At 42.9% G+C, this 18,302-nt stretch overlaps 1 protein-coding gene across 2 annotated transcripts in view; it reads left to right on the forward strand.

Annotated features, from left to right (window-relative positions):
• Nucleotides 1–18,302, forward strand: part of LOC126181131 (alpha-taxilin) — a 244,805-nt gene that overhangs the window by 95,327 nt on the left and 131,176 nt on the right. The window contains exon 1 of one of the 2 annotated variants that reach the window (XM_049924747.1): nt 16,800–16,933. The exons of the other annotated variant lie outside the window; for it this stretch is intronic. The gene's annotated coding sequence lies outside the window, so the exon portion shown is untranslated. Of the gene's footprint in view, nt 1–16,799; nt 16,934–18,302 lie in introns of those variants that run through there. 2 annotated transcript variants of the gene reach the window in all.

Below are 18,302 nucleotides of genomic sequence, written 5' to 3' on the forward strand. Positions count from 1 at the left end.
TGCATGCAATTGTGTTTATGTGTGTGGGAGGGGTGAGGCGGGGGGGGGGGGAGGTATTAGTATTGATTGTAGAAGAATGGAAAGAACTACTACTCACATATTCGCTCTTCAGTGACTAGCATCAATTCCCATGAGCTCAATGTAGAGAATATTGTTGGCTCTACTAGTAGGGAGATATCCAGCACATCATCATCGTTATCGCTAATTACTGTGGGAGACTGAAGCAGCGTTGAACCAATGGTTTAAAAGTTCAGCCACAGCACTTTGTCCATCCCCAAAGCTTCGAACTCGTTGAAGAATTCTGCAACAAAAGACATAAACAAAAACCATAATGTTAAGTAACTGCATTATTATTCACACTCATAGAGAGGGAGGGAGAGAGAGAGAGAGAGAGAGAGAGAGAGAGAGAGAGAGAGAGAGAGAGAGAGAAATATGAACAGAAATCATCTCCACATATCTGTAGAATCATCAACAAAGACCAGAGTGAAGCTTATCAGTGCCATCTTCGTCAGCAGTGGTAGCAGTACAATGCTTCATAAAGCTGATAGTGGAAATGAAGGGGATGCTGGGATGGTTACTATTAAGAAGCACTGGGGAGTTGGTCCAAGAGGGGATGAAAGGAATGCAGGTATGGTTACTATCGAGAAGCACTAGAGAGTCACTCTAGGCAGTGTACGCAGTAGGGGATGAGCGCTTGGATAGCTACTAAGAAGCGCCAGACACTCACTTTGGCCATTCTACTCACTAGTGGAAGGAAGCGAAGTGGCTCCTCTCAGCAACCAGACTGGAATGACTGACTGCGTCGAAGCCCCCACTTTTTTTCAACGAGCTTTACGTGTTTCAGGCAATAGAAAACAACAATGGTTGTCACTTACCTGGCAGGTTCATTCGCATAGATACGAGCGAGGCAATGACTGTCCGCTATCATGCCGCCGTGTTCTTTTACCAGAAGATAGCTTAAAAAACGGTCGTATACAGACAGGTCATAGTACATGGGTTGGATGATTCAAGTAAGGCTGATCTCGTGAATACAATAGAACACTAATTATCAAATAAAGGGTTCATACATATTTTAATGATCGTAGATATGTATTCCAAATTCGCCTGGGCTCTTCCTGTGAAGGTAAATACTGAGATGGACGTCGCACTGGTGTTGGAACAATTGCTGCAGACTGATACAAAGTTGAATTTTGCAACTCGGTAATTAAGCAGTATGGAAATACGACTATTCAACAGCCTTCCACACGAAAGCGAGCATTGTGGAGTATCTGAATAGGACTATTATAACCTGTATGTAGATACATAGTTCACACACATGGCTTGATATACTCCCACAAATTATTCAGGAAATTAATCGAACTTAACATTGTACAATTAGGATGAGCTCTATCAACGTACATGCCAATGTAATTCTTAATATAGCATACAATTTATTAAGATCGTGGATCCGCACAAAAAAAAGTTCTGTGTACGTGATTGTGTGTATTTCGAAATACAAAACTGCGTTTGAGAAGTCTTACCTCACTAACTGGTAAAAGGAGATATTTCCTGTGTCTAAAGTGATGAGGACATAGCGAAGAACTTACATTTTAAAAGACAGTGAAGAAATCGCAAGGAATATTTATACAGATGAATTTCAGAAAAGTTCTGAATCAGATGTTTTTCTCGTAGGGGTCTCCATAAGGTGTTGCAAAAACAAGGCTTTAGTGAAATGACATGGTTTTCCAACTTCTCAAAAAATTTTGATGTGTGCTCGCGATTTGCTATATGTTGTTGTTGTTGTAGTTTTCAGTTCAGGGACTGGTTTGATGCAGCTCTCCATGCTACTCTATCCTGTGGAAGCTGCTTCATCTCCAATTAACTGCTGCAACCTACGTCCTTCTGAATCTGCTTAGTGTATTCATCTCTTGGTCTTCCTATTTACTACATAACAGGGTGCAAAAGTCTCATATAGTACAGTAGCATACCACACTTGGAAGTGCATCATCAAAGGTGCTAGTGAAGTACTTTCTTTATAAACTGCCAGTTGTACTTCATATTACCGGATACAATTTCTATGGACTGGAATGAAACTTAAAGCCTTCAAGAATTATAACTCCAGTACCTAGCGAACTGCACAGGCAGTATATAATGAATACGTACCTGAACCCTAAAGGTGGAGGAGGAATGGGAATAAATAGACAGTTTCAGTAAAGGGCAATATCATTTATTGATAATCCAACTTAAAAATAATTGTACATTTTCCGAGGCACAAATACAGTCAGTTATATCTGTGTCACTATACTTTTTCCCCATTCCGTGAATAGCTGAGCACTTATAAGCGTCAAGGTTCCTTATTGGCAGACTTTTTAAAATGTCACGACCTTTGATTTAAAAAATGTTCTCGCTATGATTATAGATTCATAGCACTGTCACCATTTGTTCATACTGCAGTCTGCCTTTGTCCCATCACTTTCCATGGTGACCGTGGGTTAGCCTGGCAGCTGTCCAGCGAGCCATGACACTCTGTACTGTTCTACTCGATTTGGGTGAGGCAACGATTGTTGTAAACATTATCAGTACTCGCCAGGGTTTTCGAATGCAAGGAATGCAAGATCTGTGAACACAAATTGTCCACATTCTTCGTGAAACCCCTGCGCGGCCACAACGATCTTCACACTTTGAGGTGCCGTCGTGGAGTTCGTCTGGTGTGAAGCAGCACCACTACAATTATACTAATCACTGAATCGCTGCACATTTCCTGTGAGAGGTGAGTAATAATTCGATCGTGCAACAATAATGTTTACGCTGCTGTGTTTGGTGGGAAGCTTTCTGATCATTCAAATTCAATGTAGGTATCCATAGGGCCTGCCTTGATACTTCCGTTTGGCTTCGAGCAATAACTCATGACAACTGGTCGTAATTCTTTTAACTTCTGTGGGCTGAACATAATTCAAAATTCATCGCCCTCATAATGAGAAGAGGTAAATCTCGAACCAGTCAAGCTGTAGATTATCGTATGGGTAAAATACTGTATTCAGCAACACTTTCACATTGGGTATATTACAGTTATCGAATACACTACCATCCTTAGTCACAGTCCATTTCCTGTCTGTCTGCAACTCTTGAATAATGAATCAAGGAGTTTCTAGTTGAACAGATGTCTTAATCAACCATCTATGTCTTGAGGTCGTCGGTAGAGATGGATACTCGTAGAGTTCCCATGAAGAGAAACTTGATGGCAGCTCATCTTTAGAGTTCAGCACACGTGAAAGTTCGTGTGAGGCTCATTTGATATAGAAATGTGTGGTAATTTCCACATGAATTTATCCAAAACAGTTTTATTTTCTGTAGCTTGTGCTTCTTGAATGTACACATCATTATCTGTAGCACTTCAAACAGAATCAATTCTTGCTTATTCATAGCGGCTCGCTTATTGGCTTCGAAGAAACACCTACGCTATTATTTATTGATCCGTCAATGGACCATTATGTGTTTTGTAGAGCACTCAGGTCTGAAGTTGATGTGTATAGTGTTTTGTGTGTTGTTGTGATTCCGATGGTTCTTGTGCAATCGGCTTTTACGCTATTAAGTTCGTATCATTATCTGAAACAGATAGGTGAATGCATTATGTGTAAATCGCCAAGTTTCTGCTGAAATGCTTATCATTCTTCATAAATGTGCCTCCCAAGCATAGGAAACTACCGCTAAGAATTGTTAAATCATCTTCAAGGTGCATCAGAACTATAATCTCGTCATTACTATTGAACATCACCAAAGCAAAAGGTTTGTGAGAGGATATATCTTTGACAAGTAATTAGTTCATCATATTGAGTGTCGTCATTGTGAGATTTCAATCGTGTTGGCTTGAGGAACTCTTAATTCTGACGTACTATCGCCTTGTCCTTCCGCTGCAGAGTGGAGCACTGACTGGTGTGCGGGCTGTTTTTATATTTTATGCCTACAGTTCCGCTATTGCTGCTCTTTCAATCGAAGGTGTACCACGATTTCCTCTTACCGAAAATCAACCAGTTTCGTGTCCTGGCTGACGAAGCTCAACCTGAAATGGTCTATTGTCTGAAAAGTCATGGGAAATAGATTGGACTACAGGGAATCTTAAAGAGTTTGCCTCCTGGTCCCATTGTAGGAAGGAGTATGTATTAACCTGGCGTTAACGTACGAATTAGTTGCGATATTACACTCGAAACGGGTCATGCTAAGAAGTAGAATATCCACTGGTTGTTCTGACTCTTAAATTTTCTCGGTATTATTAGCCAAAACTTGGCTCCTTGAGAAATTGACGTGGTGATGTGCATGCTGCTTGTTTTTGTGCATCCGTTCGGAGAGACATTACGACAGAAATATCCACAGAGGTATGAATAGAAGTGTTGGTAGCGTAGAAAACTGCAGAGCACACGGCTATTGGCGAAGTAGTGGTACAATTCTTCCCTCGAGTGTACATTCTCATACGAGTCAAAGCAGAAAACATTGTTCTGCTTTCTTTTGACATGCGCAACCCAGTACTTTTTAGATGGCCCTGCGACGTCTAAATTCACAATCCCACATCCCTGCATTTTCTAATCGTCTTTGACAAAATATTCTGCATAAACACACTATGAAACCTTGGGAGTTTGTATTTCTTGACGAATTTAAGAAGACCAGTGCTGTTAAGCGGTCTGTCAGGTAGTATAGTCAGACCAAGCCCTTTCTTGTATGGTTTTCAATTTAATCCTTTACCGATAGCGACCGTCTCCATCACCCTACTGTACCTTTTAGAGTCCTGTAGTTGCTGCTGAGTACTTAGAGCATTCTTCACTGTTTGGGCTATGATGGCAGCTTTTACCACTAATGAGCCGATTGTCGATAGCTCCGCTAACGTTGGATTTAAAAATGGAATAATCCACCAGAAGTCTTAGTATTGGCAGAACCTAGCCATTTTAACATAACTTCTTCTTCTTCTTCTTCTTCAAGGTGCCTTTTGCCACTACCACTGATGAATGCATGTAACTTTTTTAACACCCTGTAGCTTTCTTCTTCTTTAGTGCGTAATGAGCCACACTCATTATTTGCATTAAACTTATTCCAGCACGCAGTTTAAGTTTGGTACATTTTGATTTATCAGCTGCAAATGCCACAGTACAGTGTCCTGTGTCGATGTTCCTTTTGCGACTTATTTGTTCGGCTTTATCGGCTAAAATATGATATGCAGTTTGACGTTCTGCCAACCCTTGATTTGCTAAATCATAGTCCTTGCATGCCTCGTCAAGCAGATTAATTCCCATATCACCACAAGCCAGACCCTTTTTCAGTTCCATTCCAGTCCATAGAAATTGTATCCGGGAATATGAAGTTCAACTGACAATCAGTAAAGAAACTACTAGCACTAGCAGTTCTGCTGATGCACTTCCTAGCGCTGATGTAGGCTACTGCACCGCATGAGGTCCTTGCACCCCACTATATAGCAAATCGCGAGCATTCACCCAAATGTTTTATGATGCTGGAAAACCATGTCATTTCACTAAAGCCGTGTCCCTGCAACACCTTCTAAATAGCTCTATGAGAAACACATCAGATTCAGAACTTTTCTGAAATTCGTCTGTGTAAATACTCCCTGCACTTTCTTCGCCGTCACTGTCTCTTAATATTTAAGTTCTTGGCCGTGTCCTCTGCACCTTTGACACAAGCAATATTTCCATTTACCAGTTAGGAAGGTAAGACTTCTCAAACCCAGTTTTGTATTTCGAAAAACATACAAAATCACGTACGTAGAAATTTCGCTGGTGCACGTCCACCATCTTAATACAATTGTTTGCTGTATTCAGAATTACATTGGCATGTACATTGATAGAGCTCATCTTAATTGTACAATGTTAAGTTAGATTACATGCCTCAATAATTTGTGGGAGAATGTCGAGCCATGTATGTGTATGAACAATGAAAATTAAATTGTATCTACATACAGGCTATAATGGTGTTATTTCGACACTCCACAATGCTCGCTTTCATGTTGGAGATTGTTGAATAGTATGCGGCGGCGCGGTTCCTTCCGTCCTTTTACCTGCACCTGCCTGTGAACTCGTTGCAGCAGATCGCCGGTAGGAAAACCGAGCAGAAACCTACCGTACTGCATCTCGCATAAGGCTGCATACAACGTAACTATTCTAAGAATCGGGAAAAGGTATTAATTTTGAATGAAAGGTGAAAATACTGGCAAAACTTCGGTATATTCTGAACCCTGATAATTTACACGTTCACTGCCATGCCCGTGCTAATATTAACACAGTCATGCACAAACCCTTTCATTCGTGTTAGCAAGTTTATGGTAACGTATGTCCCGAAATCTGAACAGCTACTAAGCACGGATTGTTCTTAAACGAAAATGCTCGCCACACTATTAAGTTTATTGGTCTCTAATGCACTCAAGTTTTTGGTCACCGATCTGCTCAATATGCCACGCGGAATTACTCTTTTCTCATACACAAAATTACTTAAAAGTCCGTAGTTTCCAAAACACACACCGGAATAAATATTCATCCACTTTAAAACACTTTTGGAGCATGTAGCACAACTAAAACCGGCAAACTATAACTTTCTTCGGAGCTCATAATGCACACGACCGTACCATTGAAAGGCTGGGCTCCGACTGCTTAAAGACTGCTGTAAGCATTCTCTGTCTCCAAGAGAAAAGCCGTGTGAAGAATACTCCGTTGTGATTGGTCAGTTTTCTTTATGGCCAACGGAAGAACATTATTCTCCGGGGTTAGTCCGCGCCTTTCATTACTAAGCAATCAACAAATAACACACTTTCGAACTGTACTTTTTCCCGAAATAAATAGTTAACATTCTGGTTTTTTTGTACTTTACATTATTAACTACTTTAAATTATTAACTACTCTCATTTGCACTCGAATTAGCTTTCCTTTTACCATAAACTTACTTAACATTTTATATCATAATAATTCCACTCCGTCTGTCTTAAAAATTTCTTACGCTAGTTTGTACAGCGTTTATCAGCAGAACAATGATCTACATATTTACTTTAGACCACATTCACGTGTCATTCACACTACTAAAAACATATACAAAACTATACAAACATAAACAAACAAAAAAGCCTTCAAGAAATAAATAGAACAATTTACAAAACCATTCTCTTGACCTTTTCTTGAATGTCTCTGTGCACTACTGTACTCTGATGGACGAAAATTAGAACTGCGTAATCGACTGAACTCGCTTCAGACCATCTGTCACTGTGCACGCATGTGGCATTCTCCCGATACGCAGGCTCTAGACAGGAGCGATACAAGGCGCCAAACCCCAAGTGATATATTCCATATCGCTTCTCGTACTTCCAGACTTCACTTTTTTACCAGTCAGGAGCAATTGTTCAAACACAAGTGCAACTTCTGTCACAGTCTTTATCTTCACGGGAAGAGTCCAGGCGAATTTGGAATACATATCTACGATCATTAAAATATGCATGGACCCTTTATTTGATAACGAGTGTTCTATTATATTCAAGAGATCAGCCTTACATGAATCATCCAAACCATGTATTATACTACTCTGTACAGGAGCGTTTTTTTCAAGCAAGCATGTGGATTTCAAGGACCTCTGTCTCCCTTACTCAATGTATCTTTCTCGAAGCTGCGAGATGACTGATATTATTTCATTCAATGGTCCCTGACAGTTGCCTTTTGTGCATCTGTAGAGTATCTCATCAAGTCAGAATGGCAGCGTTCTGATGTGTAATTGAACGGTGCATGAAGTCTTCCTTGGCCTTCCTGTATACTGTGGCTGCAGTCCTTCCAAGATGTGTCTGGTTGACTTGAGTCGAGTTGACGGTTTCCTCAGGGCTGTTTTGGGATACAGCATCCTTAATGCCTGACGACCATTAACCGCTGCATCTTCGTAGAGTACACAGCCCCCCGATATGTGCTCTGGAGTGCCCACACTGCTACAGGAGCCACTATCATTGCTCTGTCTTTTTGGGTTTGTACAGATATATCGTATATGGGCTGCGACCTGTCAGGTAAAGTATCAGTGCGCTCGATGGGTGAACAAACCTCTCTCCATGATATTAGGGAGAAATTAGTATTTTCTACTGCCTGTGCCTGAAGTGTCCCATTCAGTTTGCCACAGTTGTAATACGCAATACTTCATCGTATTGGCCCGAGTTCCATGTATCCTTAATATCATTTAATTTTCAATTAAGGGCTTCTTTTTCCTGATTATAATGGCCTGTTTCTAGTATTACTAACAGTGCATAATTCGGGGCAGTGCAGTAGGCAACCCTCACTGAACTCTGCACTCTATAAGCCTAAGTGCTGACGCCATACCCTACAGCTGTTGCTAATCTAGATTGGTGATATGGTCTGATTGTTTCCATGGGAAGTAGAAATTGCTTATTGGCGATGGTGATAATTATGTGTATCACCTTTGTACGCTTCCTGACTGCTTCCTCTATACGACGTGCAACTCTACAACTTTCATCCAAAAATGACACTTGACGTCTCGTTACTAGTTTTCTTCTAATCGTTAGATCGTCTAATTTCATTTTAGGACTTCTTGCTATTTTCCCCTTTCATTAGGAAGTACATAGTTTTGTGAGATGCTAGTGACAATTTGACACTTTGACACCATCCATCGAGTTCAAGGAGCGCTGCATTACACTTGACTTCTATTATTCTTATGGAGTGACTTCTTACGGCAAACATGTCATTTACAAATGCTACCAGTCCACTTACGTTCTCGCTGCCACGTTAAGTTCTGTAGTATGTGCTCCAGTCCTCAAAACGTTGGCAGCAAACTAATCCCTACGAACAGCCTTTTGTATGGTCATTTCCTTTCCCGGTCATATTTAATATGCCTGTCTCCCGTGGCAGCAGTCTCTTAGCAGTAGTACAGTGCCTCTCGACACTCCAATGCACTAAGATGACCAAGGAGAGACGGCCATGGAAGATTATCAAAAGCGCCAGTAATATTGATAATCATTACCAGAGCGTATGCAGAATGATTGCCTGTCCCTACCGGCATTGCCTTATTAATAGCGTCTTCAATTGAAAATAATGGTGGCTACTGGGGTCTGGAGGGAAGTCGACGTACTAACTCATGCCAAATGTGTTTCATTGAGTTCTGGTTGGGACTCTGGGCAGAGCAGTATAATTCAGGGATGCCTCTCACATGCTGCTTCATGACAGTACGAACTTTCACGCTGATATAATCATCGTCTCTGAACTGTTCCTCTACTGTACCCAGCACTCAGTGTTCTTACATATGTTCCTACCCTTCTGCATATAGCGTTTTCTTGAGCGCAATACGGGGACCACACCATTACCACGACAAACATCGCATACCATAACACCACCCCCACTATACTTCACTGTTGGCACTACACATATCGGCAAGTAACGTTCTCCAGGAATTCGCCAAATCCAAATCCTTCCGTCAGATTGCCACGGGTTATAATGTGATTCATCACTGTAAATCGCTCGTTTGCAGTCATCCACTGTGACGTGCTATTGGTGTTGACACCATCTCAGTTATCACTCAGCATTGAGCACAAAAGTATAGCTTATGAGGAGCTGCTCGAACACTGCACCCATTCTTAGTAACTCACTACGCCCAGTCAGCGTGCTAGCTGTACTGTCGTTAGCACCCTAGAACTCACGAGTCATTTCTTCCGCTAATTTCATGCGATTTTTATGACGACTCTCTGCAATTCTTGGCGGTCCCTATCTCCCAGTACAAGAGGGTATTAGTGGTGGAGTGTTTAACGTCCTGTCGACAACGAGATCATCAGAGACGGAGCACAAGCTCGGATTGGGGAAGGATAGGATAAGAAATCGGCAGTGGTATTTCAAAAGAACCATCCCGTAATTTGCCTGAAGCGTTTTAGGGAAATCACGGAAAACCTAACTAAGGATGGCTGGAACCGTCGTCCTTCCGAATACGAATCTAGTGTGCTAACCACAGCGTCACCTCGCTCGGTTTCAGTACAAGAGGTCTGGCTATGCTTGGTTTAGCTGCAGTTCTTCCTTCGAATTATTAACTCACAATCACGTCACCAGCAGTCGACTTGGACAGGTTTAGAAGAGTTGAAACGGCCCTGATGGATTTGTTACTCAGGTGACTCCCACTCTGCTGTTAAATGCCTCTGTACTGGCAACGCAATACTCCCGCGCCCTTTTATACTGGCAGCTGTGCATCTGGTGACCTCTACTGGTCAATACAGCATTACATATGGGGTCTGGATACTTTTTATCACAAAAAGTAGACGCAGAAGCAGCTATTTCTGTTATAAACACAATTTCGTATTCCTTCCTTTGCTGTCGTTGGCGCAACTATTTGTTAACCAAAGGGGCTCATAAAGGAATGAGAGACACTTCAGCACATGAACGACCCCGGAATCGATCCTTTTCAACACGTGCAACGTCAGAGTACGAACGAAAATGTTTATTTTGTTACTGTTTGGCTCCGTTGTTTGTAGGATGTGAAGAATAGTATAAGCACACAATCATTTCATTTCATTCTGTTTTTATAACTCACGGAGTTAATCAACCACAGACAAGAAAAAGCATTATAATATTTTTCAGATTCCATGTGTTTCTAATTAGACTATCGGTCAAAATGCTACCACAAAAGCACCAGACTAACAAAATCACGGACAGGCGCGCGAGTATTGCACGTATTTGGGGTGCGTTTACACATGTGTTACTTTCAGTGTGCACTGGTGGCATGCGGCCGCTGCAAGAAGAGGCAAGGAGGCGCATGCTGCGGTGCAAAACGACGCATGCCCCTGATTTGTGCGCACGTAGAGTAGTCAGTCCATCCCACAAAGGGAGGCACGCGCAACAGTCGTGCGCCTGTCCGCTGTTCACTCTGTTTGGGGCTTTCCTATACTCTTACTCACCGTTAAAACAAGAAGTTTTTTGCAAGCATTCAAGTTTTCCTTTGAGTCAGCACTTTCACAGGGTATTCTAACGAGAAACATACGCAATTTTAACATTATTACCGTGCACTTCCTTGATTCTGGCTGGTTAACTCTGTGGATTATTAAGACAGAGTGAAACTAAATAAGTGTCTACAGTTGCCCACAAATAAGAACAACTTGGAAACAACGAAGGGAAACTCAAACGAAATAAAAAGCCTTCACTCGTACTTGAGATAAATACAAGTTCAAGAAGACTAGTGATTCTGAGGATCTTGAAGTGTCGAAGCCGTCCTGATTCCTTAACGAACTGCTTCGACTCATAAATAGTTTGCATTGACGAGAGCAAATAAAACAACACTAATATGTCTAGCAGAAATGAGCATCCACAAAGTACTTATTGGTTTGCACATAAATCGCAAACCCAACATCTAAGGTCTGATATTTCTTCAATAGCCGCCAATCATTCACTGTGTGTTGCATATCCATATACCGCAGAAACTGCACCCCTCTATGCTTCAGAAATTTCAACTCTCAACGCATCCGGCTTAGCCAGCGAATCGAATTCATCAGAGCAACAATAAAATGTTCAGACTTTTGGATTATTTACAGAGCTTCAACCTTTCAGCTCTCACAGCGAAGAAAAACTGTGCATTCCTAATATAAATGGAAGGACTTGCCAAATGTGTTGATTTGATGATGGTTACTTTCTTCTCTTAATATGAAGTTTTCTCCTTTTTTGAGTTCATCATTATGATTACATGTTTTGCGAGACAAATAAAATTCATGCACTTCCATATTCTACGCTTCTTCACTGCAAATGTTATGAACCTAGCAAGTGTTTTGTTCATCATACGAAGCCTTATGCGCTGAAGCGCCAACGAAACTGGTATAGGCATACGTATTCAAATACAGAGAGATGCAAACAGGCAGAATACGGCACTATACGCCTATAGAAGGCGAGTGTCTGGCGGAGTTGTTAGATCGGTTAGTGCTGCTACAATGGCAGGTTATCAAGAGTTAAAAGAGTTTGAACATGGTGTTATAGTCGGCGCCCCAGCGATAGGACACAGCATTTCCAAGATAGCGATCATGTGGGGATTCTACGGCACGACCATTTCACGAGTGTACGCGAATATCAGGAATCCGGTAAAATATCAAATAATCGACATCGCTGCGGCCGGAAAAAGATCCTGTAAGAATGGAATCAACGACGACTGAAGAGTTGTTGAACGTGACAGAAGTGCAACCCTTGCCGGCCGCGGTGGTCTAGCGGTTCTGGCGCTCAGTCCGGAACCGCGGGGCTGCTACGGTCGCAGGTTCGAATCCTGCCTCGGGCATGGATGTGTGTGATGTCCTTAGGTTAGTTAGGTTTAAGTAGTTCTAAGTTCTAGGGGACTGATGACCACAGATGTTAAGTCCCATAGTGCTCAGAGCCATTTTAAGTGCAACCCTTCCTCAAATTGCTGCAGATTTCAATGCGTGCGAACCATTCAACGAAACACAATCCATATGGGCTTTCGGAGCCGAAGGCCGACTCGTGTACCCTTGACTGCACGACACAGAGCTTTACGTCTCGCCTCTAACTGTCAACACCGACATCGAACTGTTGATGACTGGAAACATGTTACCTGTTCGTACGAGTCTCGTTTCAAATTGTATAGAGCGGATGGACGTGTACAGGAATAGAGACAACCTCATGATTTCATCGAGCCTGCATGTCAGCAGCGGATTGTTCAAGCTGGTGGAGGCTCTGTAATTTTGTGGGACGTGTGCAGTTGGAGTGATCTGGGATCCTTGATACGTCTAGATACGACTGACAGGTGACGTGTACGTAAGCATCCTGTCTGACCGAGTGCATCCATTCATGTCCACTGTGCATTCTAACGGACTAGGGAGTACTCTTCTGAGTTTAAAAACTTCCGCTTGCCACCAAACTCCCCAGACATGAACATTACTGAGCATATCTGGCATGCCTTGCCACGTGTTGTTCAGAAGAGATCTCCACCCCCTAGTGCTCTTACGGATTTATGGATAGACCTGCAGGATTCATGGTGTCACTTCCCTCCAGCACTACTTCACACATTAGCCGAGTCCACGCCACGTCGTGTTGTGGCACTTCTGCGTGCTCGCGGGGGCCCTACACGATATTAGACAGGTGTACCAGTTTCTTTTGCTCTTCAGTGTAAGTAAAGTTAGGTGTCGTCAGCCTGCCTTTAGAGGACACGTTTCTGCTGCACCCTCGTTGCCGCACGCAGCCAGCACGCCTGGCAGGCTCTCATAAACAAACTAGTTTGGGATATCGGGCAGCGATACATCGAATTAGCGGAATCAGCTACGCGATATTTTTAATCGACATTGTCCAGCCTATATATCGGTAACATAGATTTTTTGTGGCGATACAATCGGATATTATTATTATCATCCTGAAACTCACAACAGAGAAATCTGCTCCACTTTTTTAATAGTGAAATATTTACAATATAGGAACTGTACATTCAGTTTTTTTACCTTGAAATTTGTAACCTCCTTGCAATTTAAAGTCAGGCTGACAGACATATTGCATGTTGGAAGTGTGGAAGAAACAAAATAGAGAAAATAGCTCTAGACATTGAAGACACTTAGCAGAATTATATGTATATTTACGAATACCACTCCATCGGCTGTTATGATGTAACTCATTCACAATCTGGAGGGAAGTTACTGAATCTAGTTCCAGTCTGTATCAGATACCTAGAAATTATTTATTTGTTGTAGGGACTTCTGTTCTAGTAGTTCTACTGTTATCAGAAGCTGGTGAGGTGATTTCTGCTCAGAGATTAATAGACTAACTGCAGTACATGCCAATAAATTAATTATTTCAAGTTATTTAGAAAATAAGTGTCGTGATTGACAATTTCTTTATTTACATTATCTTCTGAGTTGTTTTCTCTGTCTATTTCTCATATACTGTAGTAAAACAAATTTATTTTTCCTCAGATTTCCATTTTTATATGTAAAGTGGAGTTTAATTAAATTTTGTTTTCAGTAGTCTTTTATTAATTCATAAAGTCCGCTCCCCACAGTTGAAAAAACGCATGCAGTCCTAATTAAACTACACTGAAGTTTCACGACCCTCCGATACATCTTTGCGCGACGTTGCAGACTCCCCAGAATCCGAATGTGTGCTTGCGCACTTATGTGCGGTCGGTTGAACCCTGGGGTAATTAGTTTTACATCACACTTTTCCATGATTGATAAGTCTTTGAGTTCTGAGGGTGACTTCTAGAGCCGCCTTTCTTTACAACCGAGGTTGTTCACCCCGGAAGATTATTCACAGCCGACTCTTACATGGAGGCAGAAGCTGACCAAAGGCCGCTCAATTTGAGAACAGTCGCTTTTGGATTTTGATTTGATTTTTAATTCATTGTTAACTCCACTAGGCGCTTCCGCTCTCTCCGCCGTTGGGAATCAGACTCTTTTTCCACCTTCGAGACCGTTGACCAGGTTTCACCTGGTAACTCTAGGCAGGGGCCCTTACAGGGTGCTACCATCCGGAGCCAGATGGACCCAGGTTTTTTTAACGAGGTGTTACTGCTCCCCCTTCTCCTTCCTCATCATTTGTGAGATGGCGCCTCGGGCTTGGGACTGGCAATGGCGGAGAGACTCTCGGAAACGATGAGGAAATGGAGGATTGTTTCTATGGACACATACACCAAATGAATCCCGACAGATTAACTAAAGAAATCTATGACTTCTTTTACAAAAAAAGACTAAACCCAATTGGTTTAAGGAAGTGGAAAAGGATTTTAGAGAACACCAGATTACCGAAGTCATGTTAAAGAATGGTAAGGCCAAGACCGTGACCAAAGACAAAACTAAGAGGTTCCAAGTTAAGATCAACACCAGGAAACCGATTCAGATATCAGGAGGAAAGAAAGAAGAGATCAAATAGAGTGAAGAAACATTGGGAGAAAAAGAGAGCACAAGCATCTAAGAAGCGATTGATCTGACGTACTCCAAAAATGGGTGATTCGAAGTGGAAAAAAAAAAACACTGTAGAGCCAAAGAAACCGGTACACTTACCTAATATCGTGCAGGGCCCCCGCGAGCACGCAGAAATGCCGCAACACAACGTGGCATGGACTCTACTAATGTGTGAAGTAATGCTGGACGGAACCGACGCCATGAATCCTGCAGGGTTGGCCATAAATCCGTAAGAGTACGATGGGGTGGAGACCTCTTCTGAACAGCACGTTGCAAGGCATCCCAGATATGCTCAATAATGTTCATGTCTTGGGACATTGGTGGCCATCGGAAGTGTTCAGACTCAGAGGAGTGTTCCTGGAGCCACTCTGTAGCAATTCTGGACGGCTTTGGTGTCGCACTGTCGTGCTGGAATTTCCCAAGTCCGTCGGAATGCACAATAGACATGAAAGGATGCAGGTGATCAGACAAGATGCTTCCGTACATATCACCTGTGAGAGTCGTATCTAGACGTATCAGGGGTCCTAGATCACTCCAACTCCACGCGCCCCCCAGAATTACAGAGCCTCCACCAGCTTGAACAGTCCCCTGCTGACACGCAGGGTCGACGGATTCATGAGGTCGTCTCCACACCCGTACACGTCCACCCGCTCGATACAATATGAAACGAGACTCGTACGAACAGGCAACATGTTTCCAGTCATCAACAGTCCAATGTCGGTTTTGACGGGCCCAGGCGAGACGTAAAGCTTTGTGTCGTTCAGTCATCAAGGGTACACGAGTGGGCCTTCGGCTCCGAAAGCCCATATGGATGGTGTTTCGTTGAATGGTTTGCACACTGACATTTGTTGATGGCCCAGCATTGAAATCCGCAGCAATTTGAGGAAGGATTGCACTTCTGTCACGCTGAACGATTCTCTTCGGTCGTCGTTGGTCCCTTCTTGCAGGATCTTTTTCCGGCCGCAGCGATGTCGATGATTTGATGTTTTACCGGATTCCTGATATTCGCCGTACACTCGTGAAATGGTCGTACCGGAAAATCCCCATTTGATCGCTATCTCGGAAATGCTGTGTCCCAACCCTGGGGCGCCGACTATAGCACCACTTCAAACTCGTCTAAATCTTGATAATCTGCCATTGTAGCAGCAGTAATCGATCTAACAACTGCGCCAGACTCGCGTTGTCTTCTATAGGCGTTGCCGACCGCAGAGCGGTATTCTGCCTGTTTACATATCTCTGTATTTGAATACGCATGCCTACACGAGTTTCTTTGGTGCTTCAATGTTGATAGTTAGTACGGCGATATTCGATAATATCGAATATCTATATATATAGGCAAAGGTTCCGAGTTCGAGTCGCGGTCCGGCACACAGTTTTAATCTGTCAGGAAGTTTCGTCGATGTAAATTTTTCGTTGCCCTACCCCTAATAAAAATTCATTGGCCACTGGCCAGGCACATAGGCATTTTTAACCTGTAGCGGCAGCTTGATCAGGGTGTGGTGTTCGTGCTTCCCTCCAAGTGTGAATGGAGTCACTCAAGTTGAGAATGAGGCATGTACCTAGGAGCGTGCCCTTTCTTGTGTGTAGAAGAAACACAGACGCACGGCGATCAGGCGCAAGGCGAAAACGTGTAACTGCTCATTTATCCGCCCACCTTGGGAAGACTGTTACGCCTGTACACGGTGGCCCGTTTGCACAAATCAGAGGCTTGTGCGACTTCGCACCGTCGCACGCGCCCCATTGACTCGTCATGCTGCACGCACCTAGTGCGCCCGGAAAGTAGCGCAGGTGCAAACGCACCTTCAGCAGGTGCCTGAATGCATGTCGAGAGGTGCGGCGTGCGCGTGTGACGCATTCGTAGTGCAGTGGCGCTACGCTAGCGGAAGTTTACTGGCGGCAGCGGCAGCAGCAGCAGCGCCAGTGTGTGGCGCGCTATACATAGCAGGCCGCGCCTCCGCAAATAGGCGAGCTGGCCGGACAGAGAGGCGAGCGGATCGGCGCCCAGGCCAGTGCTTGCCACGAGGGGCCACACACCTGCAGCAGCACTCCTCTGCCGATGTAAGTACCGTCAGTACCGGGGCACTGCTGTGTCTCCAACTGTCGCGAAATCACGGCAGGCTGCAGCTCCCTACCGCCCCGCGATCTAGCGGCCCCTGTAGCTACTAGCACCAAAGCTGTCTTATCGCTGTAATTCATTTCCGCGAACGATACTGTCATGTACTCTAATTATCTGCTTTTTATTTCACTTATTACTTATATAATTACCAACTAATTTTTTTCAAGCTGAGTAAAAGCTCGTTACTTTTCTTTGGCCGCTGTTCTAGCGTATGAACACCGGGTAAATTATTATATGGCGGAACTGTATCGAATGTCAGGAACATAGCATCAATGTTGTCGCCATTGTCTATGGTGTTCACAAGGAGAGGTCTTTAGTAGTGGGATCGACTTTTTGAAATCATCAATACAGTGGTGTAAGTTAACGTCCCAGGTATCACACGTTGCAGCCTATCACCTTGATGGCCCCCCATTTACGAGTAATTCGAAAAGAAATCGGTATTTTGCGTGATGCTCTACAGATTTAAAAAAGCATTGTTCAACAATAGACTGGCTCCGTAGCATAAAGGTTAAGGTAGAAGCCTCAAGTGCAAAACCTGGTGGGTTCGATTCTTGTCAGGTGCTGCTTTGACTTTTATTTTTAAATCTTTATCGAAATTACTTTGGTCATTTTTATTCACTTAATTGGAAGAAGTGTATGTTTTATTTTTATCCTTTTCTCCTATTTTAATCACCGTATTAACTTTTTTCAGTTACTCTAGTTTTTTATTCTAGTTATTCGTTTTCCATTTGGAATCTGTACGTGTAATTTCCATTATTTTTATTTGTTACCTTCGGTTTAATATCTTCCGGTTTATCAAATAGTTCAAATGGCTCTGAGCTCTATGGGACTTAACATCTGAGGTCATCAGTCCCCTAGATCTTAGAACTACTTAAACCTAACTAACCTAAGAACATCACACACATCCATGTCGAGCAGTATTCGAACCTGCGACAGTAGCGGTCGCGCGGTTCCAGACTGAGACGGCTAGAAGCGCTCGGCCACTGCGGCAATCTTCCGGTTTATCGTCCTGTATTTTTATCCATGTTATTTATTGCATTCATTATTTCCACTCCTCACTTTGCTTGAATTTCGTTTTATTTAAAATCTCTTCTTTCATTTGAATCTTCCTCTGTTTTCCTTTGTACATAGCGCAATAAAATTTATGTTTCAAATTTTTGAATGACGATTGCCAAATTTCAAAGCGCCTAACAAGATTCAAACCCACAACTTTTTGAAAGTGAGGCCCGTACCTTGATATTTACACTGCACAACCAGTCTGTTACATAACCCTTTTTTAAGCTATAAAGTATCGCGCAAAATTTCGAAATT

Source organism: Schistocerca cancellata, chromosome 1 (assembly GCF_023864275.1).
Source record: "Schistocerca cancellata isolate TAMUIC-IGC-003103 chromosome 1, iqSchCanc2.1, whole genome shotgun sequence".
NCBI classification, from domain to species: Eukaryota; Metazoa; Arthropoda; class Insecta; order Orthoptera; family Acrididae; genus Schistocerca; species Schistocerca cancellata.